The sequence below is a fragment of the Delphinus delphis genome, chromosome 1 (assembly GCF_949987515.2).
Source record: "Delphinus delphis chromosome 1, mDelDel1.2, whole genome shotgun sequence".
NCBI classification, from domain to species: Eukaryota; Metazoa; Chordata; class Mammalia; order Artiodactyla; family Delphinidae; genus Delphinus; species Delphinus delphis.
The window spans coordinates 159907285-159924685 of record NC_082683.1 but is presented as its reverse complement, the minus strand read 5'-3'; the positions used below and the strand labels follow the sequence as shown (position 1 = coordinate 159924685).

The following is a 17401-nucleotide window of genomic DNA, read 5'->3' as shown; positions in this document are numbered from 1 at the left end:
TCTAAATCTATTGTTTGCTTCTGTCGACTCCTGATCACGGTGGATTATTTTGTAATTTTGGATAATGAGCTCCTCTGCAGTGAAGGGCTTTATCTGTGGGGATCTTGCACAGGCTGATTTAAGGATCACTTCTTCCAGAGTGCTTTTGCTTCTGCCAGGTGTCCCTGGTTATGTTACCAACTAGGGCCAGTTTTTATATTAATTCTCAACTGAGGAAAGCATTAATATGAACCCCAAACCTCAGGGTTAACAGACTCATAGTTACAAACACAAATATAAACAGAGAGAAGTCACTCTGTTCAACAGAATATCAAGGCAGAGACAGAAAAACTCCTTATCTCTTTGCTCCTAGGCAGACACCCCCTCACCCCCAAATCCATCACTGGAGAACTGAGATCTTCAGGGTCCTGGCTGTATGTGCAGCTCTCAATGCCAATGCCCTGTTCAGGTTCCTTGGTTAAGTCTTAAGACCTCCTTTTCTGTCCCAATGTGGTGGTTAAAATTCAAGCCCACTGGATAACTGCCCCCATCCCGTTCTCCTAAAACAGCTGTTGATTATATGTGATTATTTATTGAACATTTAATGAATGCCAAGTACTATGTTAACACTTTACATATCTTATTTCATTTCGTTCTCATGGAAACCCTTCTATTTTTCCCACCTTACAGATGAGGAAACAGAAAGCAAGATAAGCAATTTGCTCAAAGCTTATGCAGCAAGTAGGAAGCAGAATTGAGATTTGACCTAGATCTATGTGAGCCTGAGTATGCATTGTTAATTATCATACACTGCCACTTTTAAAAACTTCTTCCTAGTGCCTAGGCTAGTGCTAGATGTAAAGTAGTCACTCAAGGACTGTCTGCTGAATGAACATTCTCCTTCGGTATATAAGTCTGTTATTGGAAACCCTGAGAACAATTAAGTATTTGGCAGATTTTTAAGAGTAGCAACAATGGGTATAAAACAGTGGATGGGTTATAGGATATCACCCAAACTACTGAGTAGAAATAATGTTGGATGGCACTTCCAGCAATGTTTTATACTTGAATCACAATATTAAAATGTTTGTTTTATTGACTAATCATGAAATCATGAATTTTCTAGTGACGCACTACATTAAGTGTTCCATAATTGTTACATTTGTCATTTGTCATCATTATCAAAACAGAATGCCTCCTTGAGAAGAATTTATAAGCTAGTGGAGAGCACACATGTATAACCTAGATAGCCAGGTATAATGAATATTTAACAGAAAAAGTAAAGAGAGAAGAAAAGGAAAGAGCAAAAGCTGACCAGGGATCTGCAAAGTCACACGATGATAAATGAACATTTTCTGGTAACATGAATTCACTACAAAAATTGAGCTGGGAACTACTTAACTATTTGTATGTTAAAACAGATGTTACAGAGCAGAATTTTAAAATATATAAAATTCCTGGGACTTCTCTGGTGGGACAGTGGTTAAGAATCCTCCTGCCAATGCAGGGGACATTGGTTCGATCCCTGGTCCGGGAAGATCCCACATGCCGTGGAGCAACTAAGTCCGTGTGCCACAACTACTGGGCCTGCACTCTAGAGCCCGCGAGCCACAACTACTGAAGCCTGCATGCCCTAGAGCCCACGCATCTCAACTACTGAGCCTACATGCCACAACTACTGAGGCTGTGTGCTACAACTACTGAAGCCTGCACGCCTAGAGCCCATGCACCTCAATAAAGAGGAGCCCCCACTCACCGCAACTAGAGAAAGCCCGCAGACAGCAATGAAGACCCAACGCAGCCAAAAAATAAATAAATAAAAATTCATTAAAAAAATATACATATATAAAATTCCAAAAAATCTTTAGGTTCAAATAGACGTCTTCATAGAATGATTACACTTGTTGTTAGGAATACCATTAAAAACAAAGTATGAGAATAAAAGCAAATATTTATATGGTGCTTACTCTGTGCCCTGTACATACTGACTCATTTAGCCTCACAATAATCCTCTTAGGTAGCTTTGATATTATTAGCACCTCCATTTTATGGGTAAGCAAACTGAGGCACTGACAGGTTAAGCACTCATCACGTCAAACAGCTGTCGAAACTGGAACTCAAACCTACGTTGACTGGCTCCAGAGTCCATGCTGCCTCTGACGACTATACACAAGGTAGAATTTGAGCTAGGTGCTGAAGATTAAGAGTTTGGACAAATTAGGAGGAGGAGGAGGAAAGGAAACTGTAATAATACAATTTACAATGCATTTAATACAAATTTATTATTTGACCTTAGAAAAGTCCAATCATAGATGGCGATAATAGCTTACACAGAATCTATGCTAAAATATTCACAGACTTTTTTTTTTTAATGAAATAAGCACTGTATTTTTTAAAGTATCTAGTGGATACTGTTTCAAGTTTGCTTATTTATTGCTTTAGGCTTTTTCACAAGCTATTCCATACATGTATATTATTTCCCAAGTAGAATTCAAGTGCTTGAAGCAAGAGAATGTATGTGTTACTTCTTTTGTAGCCCTTACCACAGCACGGTCCTAGGCACATAATTGGCCCTAAATAATGCTTGTTCAATTGAACTAAAACAGTAACGTCTCTTTTTCACTTCCTCTTACCTAAGGAAATAGATTTAGAAAAAATGATTACATCACTTAAGATAATGTTTAAAATATATTTAACAACAAAAACCCCACAAATATCTGGTAGGAAACAGAAATAGAGGGGAAACGCCAAAACAGAGAGTACTTTTGTCACTGAAAGATTAAATATAACAGCAAGTCAGCAAATTCGAAAAAAGAAGCATGAATTAGTACAAAAAGCAAAGATTAAATTAAATGGACCCACTCTACTTTCTGATCCAGAAAATTCTGAATCTGTAATTATAAATCCTTACTGCTCAAGCTATGCAAATTAAAGGATAAGATTTAAATATGCAAAGAACATACAGAAGAACTGTTTTATGTTACTTTCAAAAATAGAGATGAGACAAATGGAACTAGACCAAGGTCAAATTTATTTTAACCTAGACTTTCCTTTTTTTTTTCAACTACAATTTTACCTGAAAGCTTCACCTTCTCATATTCTAGATTGGATTTCTCTACTATAGAAAAACATAAAAGATATTTCCATGCGCATTTAAAAGACAAAAATGAAATCTATGAAATAAATAAAATAAAACTGGTTCCAATAAGAATTATGACCACTCTTATTGAAATTAAGAAAATATATTATTTTACTAATAGGAGTCTCCTGAAATTTTCAAAGTAAAAGACTAAAATAATAAGAGAGTAACCTCAGAGGTCCAAGTGAAAGTGGAGACATACGTTAAAAATTTGGATGATAGGTATAAAATAGTGGATGGATTACAGGATATCACACAGACTACTGAGTTTCAGAGTAAGCTTGGCCCAAAGTTAGTTCAAAAACAGACCCAGGGACTTCCCTGGTGGCTCAGTGGTTAAGAATCAGCCTGCCAATGCAGGGGACATGGGTTCGAGCCCTGGTCCAGGAAGATGCCACATGCCGTGGAGCAACTAAGCCTGTGTGCCACAACTACTGAGCCTGCACTCTAGAGCCTGAGAGCCACAACTACTGAGCCCACGTGCCCCAACTACTGAAGTCCGCTCGCCTAGAGCCCATGCTCTGTCTGCAACAAGAGAAGCCACCACAACGAAAAGCCTGCACACCGCAACAAAGAGTAGCCCCTGCTCGCCGCAACTAGAGAAAAGCCCACGCACATACCCAACACAGCCAAAAATAAATAAATAAATAAATAAAATAAATTTATTAAAAAAAACCCAAAACAAACAAACAAAAAACAGACCCAGAGAATGGTCAGGTCTAGAAAGAGAATTTGAATAAGGAGGTAAAAGTAGGAGAGGGAAGAGGCTATAAAGGGAGAGGAATGAAGAGCAAAGTCATAATAATAGTACAACAGGATTTGTTGGTACTGCTTAAATCTTTATTTCATAAGAATTGTCAATTTTGAAGATGTTTTAACCACAAAAAGATTTGCATTTGAATCATTTTAGTACATCCTCTTTTCTTTACTAAAAGGAAAATGTCCACCTTAGCAATCTTCAAAAAAAGCTATAACTTGGCAATGACCCATCAAAAACAGAGGGCAGGATAGTTTCTAAAAAGGTAAGAACCAAAATCAAGGGAATTCCCTGGCAGTCCAGGGGTTAGGACTCCATGCTCTCATTGCCAAAGTCCCGAATTCGATCCCTGGTTGGGGAACTAAAATCCCACAAGCTGTCAAAAAAAAACCAAGAACCAAAAATCAATATTTTAAAGTTTTTAACGTAAAACTGTTACTTTACTTGTTCCAGGTTAGAACGAGACTTCCAAATGTTTGCACTCTGGCCCGTGCCTGAATTTTGAAGGCCAAGTTTCCATGGCTCCCAGAAGGCAAAGGTAACACCCTTTATTAACATTTACGGAGAGCCTACTAAATATATACCACCAGGCTCAGTGCAGCATATGTTGGGGGAAGAGGGGGGTGGGGCCATGTATTTATTGACCATTTGTCTCTTCGGAGAAATGTCTATTCAGATCCTTTGCCCAATTTTTAATTGGGTTATTATTTATTGAGTTGTAAGTTGCATTATTTTTACACTCAGAAAAAACGTTTTAAAAGGCATTTGAATATATGCTAATATATATAATCACTAAGAATGTGGCAAGGTTACTATAAATATTGAGGGTTATGAAGAAACCTCCCTCGTTCCTGAGGTACTCCTTTACTCACCTCTGGGGAGGCAGATTGATTTATCTGTTTGCTAAATTTGGTAATACCTGATCTTAACTGTCTCAGCCACCTTTCTTTCTTGAGTGAGCCTGTCAGCAGAAAACAGACCCTGCTCTGCTCTGCTCTGTTGTTTAGCTGGGCAGGCCTCCGGACAGGAAAAGACAGAGGAGAAAAGATTGAGAAGAAGATTAAGAAGGAAAAATTAGATAGATGGAAAATAAGGAGAGGTGGGATAGGATAGAGACTTCAGTACAGATAACAGACAAGGAGTTTTTAGAGGAAAATGAGTGCGACAGCTTGGCTGGATGGGAAAAGTATAAGAAGTAGCTAGAGATCTACTGAAGTTGCCTCTTCAACTCACATTGCCCTTAATCCAGTTCAAGTCCTAACTCCTAAACCTTAATACAATCTCTCAACAATCCATCTAACTTTATTCCCTACTAATCTTCTCCTAAGATATGCCTTGTCACATGCTGTTCAATTTGAATATAAATTGGCACAATTTATCACAAAACAATTTCATAATAAATAGTAAGACTATTAAAACAATTAAGACCTACTAAGTTTCTTTCTGAAAGTTTATGCTAAAGAAATACTCTGAATAGCAAGCAAAAAAAGAAAAAAGGGAGAGGGGGAGGATTCTCTATGCACAAACATGAACAGCAAGGCATTATTTTAAAAGTTTATTCTGTTCCAGGAACTGTTCTGTATATTTTGTACACATTACCTCAGTTAATCCTTTTAATTGCTACGAAGTATTGTTTCTCCCATTTACAAATGGGAAAACTAAGCAGCCAGATAGTTTGTCCAAGGTCATTGTGGCAATGAGTGAAAAATTGGAAACAATCTAAATGTTCAATAATAGGGGAATGATTAAGTAAATTAGCTCATACCCTAGATATTACAACACCACAAAATATGTACATTATGAATCTATAATGAGGGAAATAGAATCTAAAACAAATAAATATTATCTCAACTATGTTTACACACACTCCAGAGACACTGAAAGTAAATATACAGAAATGTTCACAATTCTTGCTCTTGGCTGATGGGAGTACAAGTTAATTTGTTTTGTACTTTTCTGCATTTTGCATATATTTAAACATACAATATTTTTCTATTCAAAAAAATGTTTAAAGCATTGAACCAAGGATACAATATTTTTAAAAACTCCAAAGAATGCTACACAGTTAATCTAGATATTAATATTGTTCACCTCTTTACAAAGAAAATAATCCAAATATATACAAGGTTATCACAAAGTTAGCAAATTAAAAACAAAACAACCAATTTACTAACTGCTCTATGTGCTTAATGCTGTGGAAGGCGGTCACTTTAACATGTGTTATCTCATGCGATAAATGTGTGGGTTGTTTTTTTTTTTGTAAGGTTTGTTTATCCACCATTTCAGAGGATTCCCATTGCCTTAAGACCCTAACTATTTTAGAGCAACAAAGAGTCACTGGATATATTTGCCAATAACCTACAGAAACAGGAGTTCCTACAAAGCCAGTTCTCAAGGGCACAAAGTAGAAACCTCTATGGTGGAACTCTACAGATCTTAGAAATGAACTCATCTGAATTGTTACATAACTTTTCCCTATATGTTTACCAAACCCTAAGTCAAAAAGGTGGTATTTGGGCTTCCCTGGTGGCGCAGTGGTTGAGAGTCCGCCTGCCGATGCAGGGGACACGGGTTCGTGCCCCGGTCCGGGAAGATCCCACATGCCGCAGAGTGGCTGGGCCCGTGAGCCATGGCCGCTGAGCCTGAGTGTCCAGAGCCTGTGCTCCGCAACGGGAGAGGCCACAACAGTGAGAGGCCCACGTACCGGGGTCGGGGGGGAAGGTGGCATTTAAAATTCTGGTAAAATGAGGAAATAAATTCTACAAAATATTTAGTGAATTAATTATAAATTATACTAAACCAAAAAAGGTTCTCATATGTTTTCTTCCCTTTCTTAAAAAACTACTTATATATATTTGGGACTTGTATTTTTCATCAAATGTTTTGATGAAAGGGCTCATTTTTACTGCATTCCCACAGTACTTAGTACAATGCTGATCACCTATGGGCTCAAACATTAGCCAATAAACTAATAGGAACTAATGCTAGCTTCAAGGTCATTGACAAGCCACCATATTTCAAAATTATTCACCGAAGTGTATATGGATGTTGTAATGTGTAGGTTCATATGGATTATCAGTAAATTAAAATTAACCTATGAATTCAACTAGGAAAAAGAACATAACCCATACGGTATCAAACATAATTTTAACACTATTTCACAGTTATAAAACCTAAGCCAGGAGCTCTCTAGTTTACTCTCTATTCTTCTTTTGAACAAAAAGCAAAAATCTATTAATTCTATCGTTTCAGAAGATATGAAGTTTCAAAATGAGCTTAGGCTGATATGTTTACTTTTAATTAAGGCTCTTGTCTCACACAGCCTTTTCAATCCATGCTGCAAGCCAGAGGCAGATTACTGTTCAGAAAACACTACCTTTGTAAGCAACTATACTCCAGTAAAAATTAATTTTAAAAAATAATAAAATTTAAAAAAAAAGAAAACACACTATCTTCGTGTTTTACATAAGAAAGACAGTGACTTGATAGACTTGTGGAATGAATATTTCTCCATGTCTCAAAGTTCTATAATGACATCTTACTGTCTGGTGAATTTAGCAAGTGTCACCCTGGTCTTAGATTTTATTGAGCATCAAAACAATCTGTTCCTTCAGATAAGTCTCAATATCTCCAATATGCCACTACCAATATCCCATTATCTGGTTCTATTCCTATTTTTAACTCTCAATCCTATACTGTCATTACCCCCACTACCATTACCCAGTTCAACTACATCGAGAACTGCAGCCTCAGGAGTTCCCCAGTGGCCTAATGGTTAGGATTCTGGGCTTTCATTGCCATGGCCAGGGTTCAATCCCTGGTCAGGGAACTGAGATCCTGCAAGCGGCGCAGCGTGGCCAAGAACAAAAAAAAGTAAACAAAATAAAATTATTTTTAAAACAACAACAACAAAAAACCTTCAGACTTCTGCCTTTTTTTTTTTTTTTTTAACATTAGCCTCCTCCTGGCATTACTTTCTTTCCTATCGAGCACTGAATTCATGGATCATCTCTAGCTACCTCCTTAGTTCTCATATTTCTTCTGCACCCACCCTATAAAACTCCAGCCCTGATCAACCTAACCACTTTCTCTGCTCTTATACCCAAGCTGCTATCTGTTGCTAAAGAAAATCACAATTATGCAGATTGGTAACTGTAAAGACAGTATCCATCCAACCTCAGGTAGGAGCCTCAATGATGGCCAGACATCATTCCTCATAGAGCTCCCGGGACCACGTCCCCCAAAGCTATTGGCCTCCAGTCCTCTTTGTATTCCTAGCTCAGCAATCTCAACTGGGCCACATGTAAACAGAGGTTACCAGATGTTAGTTGGTAACTAGTATTTCCCCCTCTTATCTCAGTAGTAGAATGTTTCTATCTGCTGTTCAAGGATATTCTTTCCCTTTCTTACTCTTTTCCACTTCATCAGGAGCATATGTGTATAATCAACCTACCTATGGACTCATTCCTCTCACTGCGTAAGGCATCCTCACAAAATGCAGCTTTCCTTTATCCTAATCCTTACTCTATGAACAACTCTTTGAAGTGCCAGGAAAAATTCAGTCACAAGAATTAATAATCTTTCTGTAAAATGCACATATGGCAAACAAATGATAAAAAACAAAGTAACCTGCAGGATACTTGAGAAATGTCTAAAGGTATACAAAACAATAGGTAAGATACTTGAGGAAGAGTTGTTTTTTAAAAGAATCAGTATGCCTTTTCCTATAAGATAATCTATTAAATTTTTTTGTCATAAATAAAATACTACTAAAAAATGAAGCTTATATATAGAGATCCTTACAAAACTATCACTGATGAGAAGGATTAGAGATTTATAACCAAGCTCAAATTAATTCTGTGGTTCTTATTTTTTTCTGGGTCATGGACCTTTGAAGAATCTGATGAAAGCTAAGAATTCCCTCCTCAGAAAAATACACATATACTACCACTAAGTTATGAATGTTATTTCAGGGGGCTCACAGACCCCTTGAAGTCTATTCTTGGGCCTGACATTAAAAACTCTGATTGTTGGGCTTCCCTGGTGGCGCAGTGGTTAAGAATCCGCCTGCCAATGCAGGGGACACAGGTTCGAGCCCTGGTCCAGGAAGATCCCACATGCCACAGAGCAACTAAGCCCGTGTGCCACAACTACTGAGCCTGCCCTCTAGAGCCCACGAGCCACAACTACTGAGCCTGCATGCCACAACTACTGAAGCCCACGCACCTAGAGCCCGTGCTCTGCAACAAGAGAAGCCACCACAATGAGAAGCCCGTGCACTGCAACAAAGAGTAGCCCCCGCTCGCCACAACTAGAGAAAGCCCGCGCACCGCAACAAAGACCCAACGCAGCCAAAAATAAATAAATAAAATTAAAAAAAAAAACTCTGATTGTTCCCAAGAAATTATATCTTATCCATGTCAAATAGGTAGATATTGTTTTCTATTCCTATAATATCTAAATAAATATTTATGATATTAATTCTTACTGTGATGTTTGACACAACAGTGACATACTAATTTATATCTCCAACATAACAAAAGTTAATAGAAAGGCAGGAAGGGAGACAGGTGTAAACGTGAATATGCTTTCCTATAACTAGTCATTCAAGAGAAAGTATTTTGATGGGGGTTTGGGAAAAGAAAAAATTCCAGAGTAAGGTAGTTTATCCTAGGTAATAAATTCTGAGAAAAGAATAAAAAACCAAGAGAAAAAATTTGTCCCAGAAGAAGATACCTTCCAATACTTTGAAAGACTGTTGACAGAATACGATTTTTCCCCGAAGATATTTTATTTCAGTGGAGAATATTCCCTAAAGAAAACACACATGATGAAAGAGACACTATTAAATATATTCTACTGGGAATTCCCTGGCGGTCCAGCTGTTAGGACTTGGCACTTTCACTACCGAGGGCCTGGGTTCAATCCCTGGTTGGGGAACTAAGATCCCACAAGCCACGTGGTGCAGCCAAGTAAATAAACAAATATATATATATATGTATTTACACACACACACACACACACACATATATTCTAGCACAGTTTAGTATTGGTGTACTCAAAGTTTCCTTCTGTAATAGGGAAGAACAAGTCTGACACCATACTGGATCTGCTTCTTCTACTTTAACGTTTGTATTCTATTGCTTTTTGTCACAAGTTAAGAATGTTGCCTATATCCTAAAATATACAGGATAGCCCATTCTCAAGACTCTGACCTTTAAAGGTAAAACACTTTTCCATTCACGTAGAGATAAAAAGTTGCAGAACAGAAAATAACATTTGTCTTGTTGGAGGTTTATAGGAACACTGTGATTGGACCTACCTGGAAAGCTGGAAGAATGAAGGATTCTGGCACCAAGAAGTTTGCAGCAACCAACCACACCCCCACACCTTTTAGTATAAAGGGGCCTGAATTCTAACTGGGGGAAGATGGTTCTTTGGGACACTAGTCCACCACCTTCTCAGTCTGCTGGCTTTCTGAATAAAGTCACTCACTATTCCTTGCCCCATGAACTTGTCTCCCGATTTACTGGCCTGTTGTGCAGTGAGCAGTATAGGTAACACCTGTACTCAAAGTTTCTTCCTGGCAAATCCACCAGACATCAAAAGTATGATGACAGTGATCAATGGATTCTAACTGCTAAATTAAAGCTTCTGTTCAACTTTCATTATAGGAAAAAACTCTAATTTTTGAATAACCATGTTTTCCTTAAGTTAAAATATATCAGGCTTCCCTGGTGGCACACTGGTTAAGAATCCGCCTGCCAATACAGGGGACATGGGTTCGAACACTGGTCCGGGAAGATCTCACATGCCACAGAGCAACTAAGCCCGTGCGCCTCAAGTACTGAGCCTGCGCTCTAGAGCCTGCGAGCCACAACTACTGAGCCCAAGTGCCTAGAGCCCATGCTCTGCAACAAGAGAAGCCACCGCAATGAGAAGCCCACGCACCGCAACGAAGAGTAGCCTCCACTCGCCGCAACTAGAGAAAGCCCGTGCGCAGCAACGAAGACCCAGTGCAGCCAAACATAAACAAACAAAAAATAAATAAATTTATAAAAATAAAATAAAATTTATCCACCTTTTTTTTCTCTCTGGAGCACTATTACTTTTGTAATAGAGAGGAAGGAGAGGAAAAAAGGAAGGCGTAAAATGTGTTGTACTCCTACCCCACCCCACCCCAAGGTTATAATAAACCATGACCTGTTCTGACTTTTGAACTTTTCATGGAAGGCAGGTTAGGAAAAAACCAAAAGGTGAGATAAGGCAGAATAAGCTATAGGAGATATTATTCTGGATATCTTTTTACGTACTCTGAAGCACTGTAACAAAATGGAAACTCTCCAGCAAAGGCTATACAAAATACATAGTTTTATACAAAGTATTATACAAGTACATGGAAACTGTAGTTTTAAGACAGACATTCTTAGAATATTTGTTTCATCAGCACAGATAAGTGCTCCCGGAGGAGAATTTTTGCTCATAAGTTTTCTGCACACATAGGTATACTCTTTGAGGCTGTCAGGGAAGGTAAGCCAAATACTCAAAGGTCAAAGCCCTGTCATGGTTTACTAGGGAGTCCCTAGGTTTTCCCCAGGCATACAGCTGAAAGAGGACAAAAAGCCTATAGGCATCAAAATGCACAAAATTATAATTAACCAAGAGGGTACCTGATATAATAAAAAATTACCTCCTGAATTAGACACTTTAGGTTAATTTGAAATAGACCTTTCTCTGGCTAGCAAAAATACGAACTTTGGTGGACATAAGACCTATTAGGTCAATTTTAAACTAGAGTTCAACTGTAAGACTAAGACAACAAACCATCTTGTCTTATAAAACATTTAATTATATGATTAAAATAAGGAAGTCACATAACATTGCTTCTAATTTTGGCTCTTTACAGTGCTTATGCAATGCTATAGTTAAAAACTCTAACTGGCGTGACAAAGAACTCCACAACAATTTTGTTTTCTTAAACTATTGGAACAAAAGAAACCTAGTGATTACTTTGTAAATTGTTGAAAAAAATAAAGCCTAATGACTGAATTTGGATTAAGAAATCACAAATGGATACAAAACCTTTTTTTCAGGAAACTAAACTTCATAATTTTCTAATCAGTATAGTTTCTACAAAATTCCACTCCTCTTTTGAGTTGAACATGAGGGAGGAAATCAAGTCTGTTACTTGGTATGAATCCTTTTGAGACCTGATTTAAGTAAACTTTTTCATGTCCACAGTGGAAAAAAGAAAAATCTAAACTAATCTTTGGTGGTTAATAAGGGAGAAAAATAAAAAACAAAACAAAACTCCACTAGGCTTCAGTAAATAAAACACATGTTCACAAAAATAAGTCCTTGTTGAAAAATCTTAAGCAATGTTTTTCAGTTCATTTAATAATTCTTTTTGAAGATTTTGTTGTACAGAGCTAATACCTGCAGAAGAGAGAAAAGTGAACAAGGAAAACAATGTAGGCATAAAATAAAAATACAAGTGGTATGCTCTCCAATATCCAGGAAAAACAGCATTCTTTATCTTATTATAAAGTTCACATATTTTAAGGAAATTATTTATTTAAAAACCTATATATAAAAGGTGCTTCAAAATATCAGTTTTTTTTTTTCTTTTTTGCGGTACGTGGGCCTCTCACTGCTGTGCCCTCTCCCGTTGCGGAGCACAGGCTCCGGACGCGCAGGCTCAGCGGCCATGGCTCACGGGCCCAGCCGCTCCGCAGCATGCGGGATCCTCCCGGACCGGAGCACGAACCCGTGTCCCCTGCATCGGCAGGCGGACTCTCAACCACTGCGCCACCAGGGAAGCCCCCAAAATATTAGTTTGCCTTCATTCAAATTACAAATCCACAGCCACCTAATTCACTGGGTTTTCAAAATGCAGCAAACATAGAAAAAATGTAATTATTTATTCAGGTAGTAGCTTTCCAAGAAAATCAGGTTAGTATTCTCATAAAAGAACTTAATAGGTATAACAATTACAAAATATTGTTAATTACTAAAATCTCTTAGGTACTGTCAATTAAAATATCAAATGCCCAAATGTCAATAAAGTTGACTAAATGTGTCACTTACTCCTTCAGAATTCTTCCTACAGTCAAAGGGAAAAATACTCTTGATTTGTCAGTATTTTGACAAACACACACTATTTTTCCTTTCCACATGGCTAATGATGATGAAAAAGCGGGAAGTCCTAAGAGATGGAAGGGAGGAGGTGATATAAAGGCAAAAAGTTTTCATCTCCAAATATGTTAAAGAGCAGAATCTGAAAACTGTGACTAAAACAATTTAAGAAATCTCAACCTATTATAAGATTCAGAACTTTTTAATAATGTATTTCTTTTTTTTGAAGATTTAGATATGATTTTTTTTACTTTTTATTAAAGGATATTATAAAATAGTTACTTCAAATGCATTAAAAAAAAGTATTCCTTGGTTGAAAGGAAATATAATTTCCCCCAAAGGAATGATACATAAATAAGGAAAAGCCTATATTCATGTGAATCTTCAAGGCCCTAAACAGAACACACTCATAACTGTATCAAGACAGATGGACATATTGAGTGCAGAACTTCTCAATAAAAATATAATCCTTGCAAAGACCACTTAAATTGAGCCTTTTTAAAAACAGAAAATTGCCAGACTACCAATTATTCTTCCTTAAATAACTAAAGAAAAATTTGCTAAGACTAATTTGAAGCAACAAAACAACGTATTCTCTCTCTTATCCAACTAAAATGGTGTCAATGGATAGCCATCTATATTTAAAGACAAAATGAAAATGCTCTGTTTTCCTACATAATGTGTATGCACCTCTCACGAAACAAGCAACATCCAATAACTATCCCCTTCCCCAAATCTGTCTGTGATCCTTTAACATTCCACACACTGCCAACACTGTGCTAGGTTTATACTGACTAGGTTTTACAGAGGGAGTTTGTTGACTGATCAGGTAATTTAAGATTTCTTTATACCATAAAAGTTGTGGAGGAGGCATGTTTCTCATATTAAATTATACTGAATATTAATTAGGCCTTCAAGTAAATTCTGACATTAAATGTAAAAGTACAGCTAAAATAGTATTTAGGTAAGCTTATCAGAATACAGACATCAAGATAAGAATGATGATGGGTCCTATTGATCCCCACTGAAGTCAGTGAGCTGCAGTTACCTTTCAAAGAGGGTTATCTTTAAGTTATAACAGCTCTGAACAAGAGATGGTGCAAATCACCACATCTGTTGCAAAAACAACTTAAAACACATTCCTTGTCAATATGTCAGTACCGTTCTCTAAAAAACTGCCATATTCCCTTTACAGTTTAACCAAACCACCACACACGTGTGTGTGTTTTGCTATTACTCAGGCTCCCAGTGTTTTACAGCCGAAAAACATACCCTCTTCCTTCTCAGTTTTTGCTAAAAAGATTTTCTTTCCTTTAATAACACCATCATATATAGAAGCGCATTTACAGAACTCTTAGCCATACCTGAAACCGAGTCAGAAAATAAGCCTCCAACAGTAGGTACTCTACCTGTTTACCATAAAGTTCAAACTTCTCATATGTTTTCAAGTTCTCCCTACTTAATACCAACAGATATAGTAGACAAAGACTCATACAGTGTCTTGACACACTGTTGACACGCAGATGTAATTAACTGTAACGATGACACACCAGGAAATGACTGAGCACTCTATACATCTTACGACACTCACTAAACAAGCACAGGGCACCTGTTAATCCTCCTCAGTCAACACAAAAAGGAAGAGACTTTTTGGAACTTTCATCCTGCTAGAATCTTCTCAGTTTGAATATCCCAGCACTTTAGGAAAAAGATTTTTAAATTTACTCCACAGAATTTACCCCAGACTCTCAGGGTAAGAAGATATCTTAAGAATCACACAGTAATCCTATAGATATGTGCTGCTCAATAAGGTCTTTAGCCACCAGCTAAGACATGTAGCTGGTTGGAATTCAGCTGTACTGTAAATATAAAATAGCCATGAGATTTTGCAGATTCAGTATGAAAGAATGTAAAACATCTCATCATTAACTTTTAAAAGTGATCACATGTTGAAATGATATATATAGAAATCAAATAAAATATTAAAATTAATTCCACCTACTACTTCTTTTTTACTTTGTTAATGTGACTAGAAAACTTTAAATTGCTCATATAGCTTGTATTATATTTCTATTGGGCAGCACTACTGTAGACCCACAGTCTAAATTCTGGTAGCAAACTGTCACTTGGCATTTCCCAATTACAACTGCCGTATAAAAGTCAAAAGAAAAATCAGTATTTTAACTTCTCTGTCAATTAAACGGGGATAGTAAAAAAAATAACTTAAGAATAGTGTAAAAATAGTAGAATCAGTTTGCCTGACACCACTAAACAGATATTACATTACTTCAAAAAGGCAAAAATAGCACAGGATGCAAAAACTACACCTCTTAAAAAAATAAGATGGGAAATATACAAACAAGGTTTTTCTAAAGAAGTAGCTCTCAATGCTGATTATAAAGTTCATTTTTAAGGGAAATGGATATTTCTGTCATTTCTAGCACCTGGGACCTCAGAAAAATAAAATGTGTAAGATTCTGTCTCTTATTATTTAAGCATCGTCAACCACAAACAAACCATTAACACTATAAAAAGGGAAATAATTACCATAACCTAATTCTCTTTTCCAAAATCAAAAGAATATAACACCACTCAAAAGCAAAATTAAAAACGACATTAATTTCTCTAGAGTTGAGTAGGTTATCTTTGGTCCACAAATATAAAATAAGAAAGCATATTTTAAGGTAGGTATTTTTTACCACAATTTTTTAAAGTATATTTTAAACGTGAGAAATTCAACAACACAGTTCTATGAGTGAACCATTTCTTCCTCTACCGTAATAGATCTTTCTGCTTTGATTTTTAAAATATTTAGGCCTCAAGGGCTCTTGGGGAAAAAAATCCAGTGTATTTCTGAATGTACAGAAATATTTTTATAAGGAGAGATGGGGAGATAGCTCAGTAAAAGGATCGGGGGTATGGAGCTCTCTCAGGCGTTCAGAGGATGCAAGAATAACTTCTAGACTTGTCAATGGGGAAAATATTTTAAAAAGAATTAAAAAAAATTAAGACCAAAGGGTTCCCAGGGCTTCCACAACAGTTGACAAGACACTTTCTACGGTGTCCTCACAAATTTACAACCCGAAAAAGGCCATACTTGGCCATCAATTCTTTATCCATCTGATATTCATCAGCCGAATAAATCTTCAGACTTCTATTTGCTAGGCGATACATTCCTTAGGAATCTTTTCCTTGTGCATTTAAAATACCAAGCTCAATTACGCTCCCAGTAAGGTACGCAGAAAGGACTGTACATATTTTAAAATAGGAAGTTGAATGGCTGCAGTTTCCTGCCTTGGTGGAAAGGGTGACGGGTAAAGCTCTTTCTGAGTATAATCCTTAAATACTGAAATCGCTCTCAAAGAATTGAGTGTTCTATCACTATCCAATAGGTAAAAAGACTGCCAAATTCTCCATTAGAGCATCCTATTTTTAGAGTCTTTGGAATCGGTCTTTTAAATTGTATTCCACAGTACAATGTGTTTGACTAAGTTTACAAAGGCAACAAAATAAGCATCCTAAGACCTTACTGTTTTCAAGCTCAGGAAGGAATTTTAAACTTTTCAATCCTATTTTTTTAATCTTAACTTTAAATCTTATAAACGCGCAAATAAAAATAAAGACTAAAATAAATATTGGCCCAGAGGGAGGAACGGAAGGGAGACACTAGGTGCTTCTTGACAACCTAAGTGGTGAGGGGAAGAAAACAGGTATGAAGGAAAATAAAACCACGCACAGGGGTGGAGAGACACGGCTGTGGGCAACAGGACAAAAACGAACAGAGGCGCCGTGGAAGCCGCAGGCTCTGCGGGGAGCCGGGAGAGGGACAACTCCTGGCGCGAGTGCCCTAGGGAGGGAGAAATGGGCGCGCTGCGCAGGAAGAGGCCACGGCGGCGACAGAAGAGAGGGAAACGGGAGAGCGCAGAAAGGGAGGAGGTGAGGGAACAGGGCTCCACCGCACCGAGAGGGCAAAGGCGTCGCTGCCGGAGGAAGACAGCGCCGGGGGAGCAGCGAGGGGGTTCCCAAAGGCTTTACCCTAGACGCGAGCCGGCCGGCCAGCTGCGACCCGCTCTTCCTCTCCTCACCTGGGAACCGGAGACGAAAGGAGGGCTACCGCCGGGCGCCGGATCCGCTTCCAGCCCCGCTTGCTGACATGGCGGCCGACCAGCTGTCACAGAGCTTGCTCGGGTCTCCCGCCGCTCGAGTGTAGGAGACACCTCTCGCCTTCCCGCCCCGCCTCCCTCTGCGTACCCCTCCCGGCTGGCTGGCTGGCTGGCTGGTGGCCGGCGGCCCGCCACCGCGGAGCATAGAGCGCGGATGGCTAGAGAGGAGGCGCAGAGGACGGACGACCATAGAGTTCGAGTTCAGACATCGCCTAGATGGTCCGTCTC

The 17401-nt window shown here is 38.1% G+C and overlaps 1 protein-coding gene across 2 annotated transcripts in view; it reads right to left on the bottom strand.

The window, feature by feature from the left end:
- CNST (consortin, connexin sorting protein) overlaps positions 1-17252 on the bottom strand; it is a 115038-nt gene extending 97786 nt beyond the window's left edge. The window contains exon 1 of one of the 2 annotated variants that reach the window (XM_059997107.2): positions 17046-17252. The gene's annotated coding sequence lies outside the window, so the exon portion shown is untranslated. The remainder of the gene's footprint in view (positions 1-17045) is intronic. The other variant, XM_059997098.2, reaches the window with a different exon arrangement.
- Between the last annotated feature and the right edge of the window lie 149 nt (positions 17253-17401).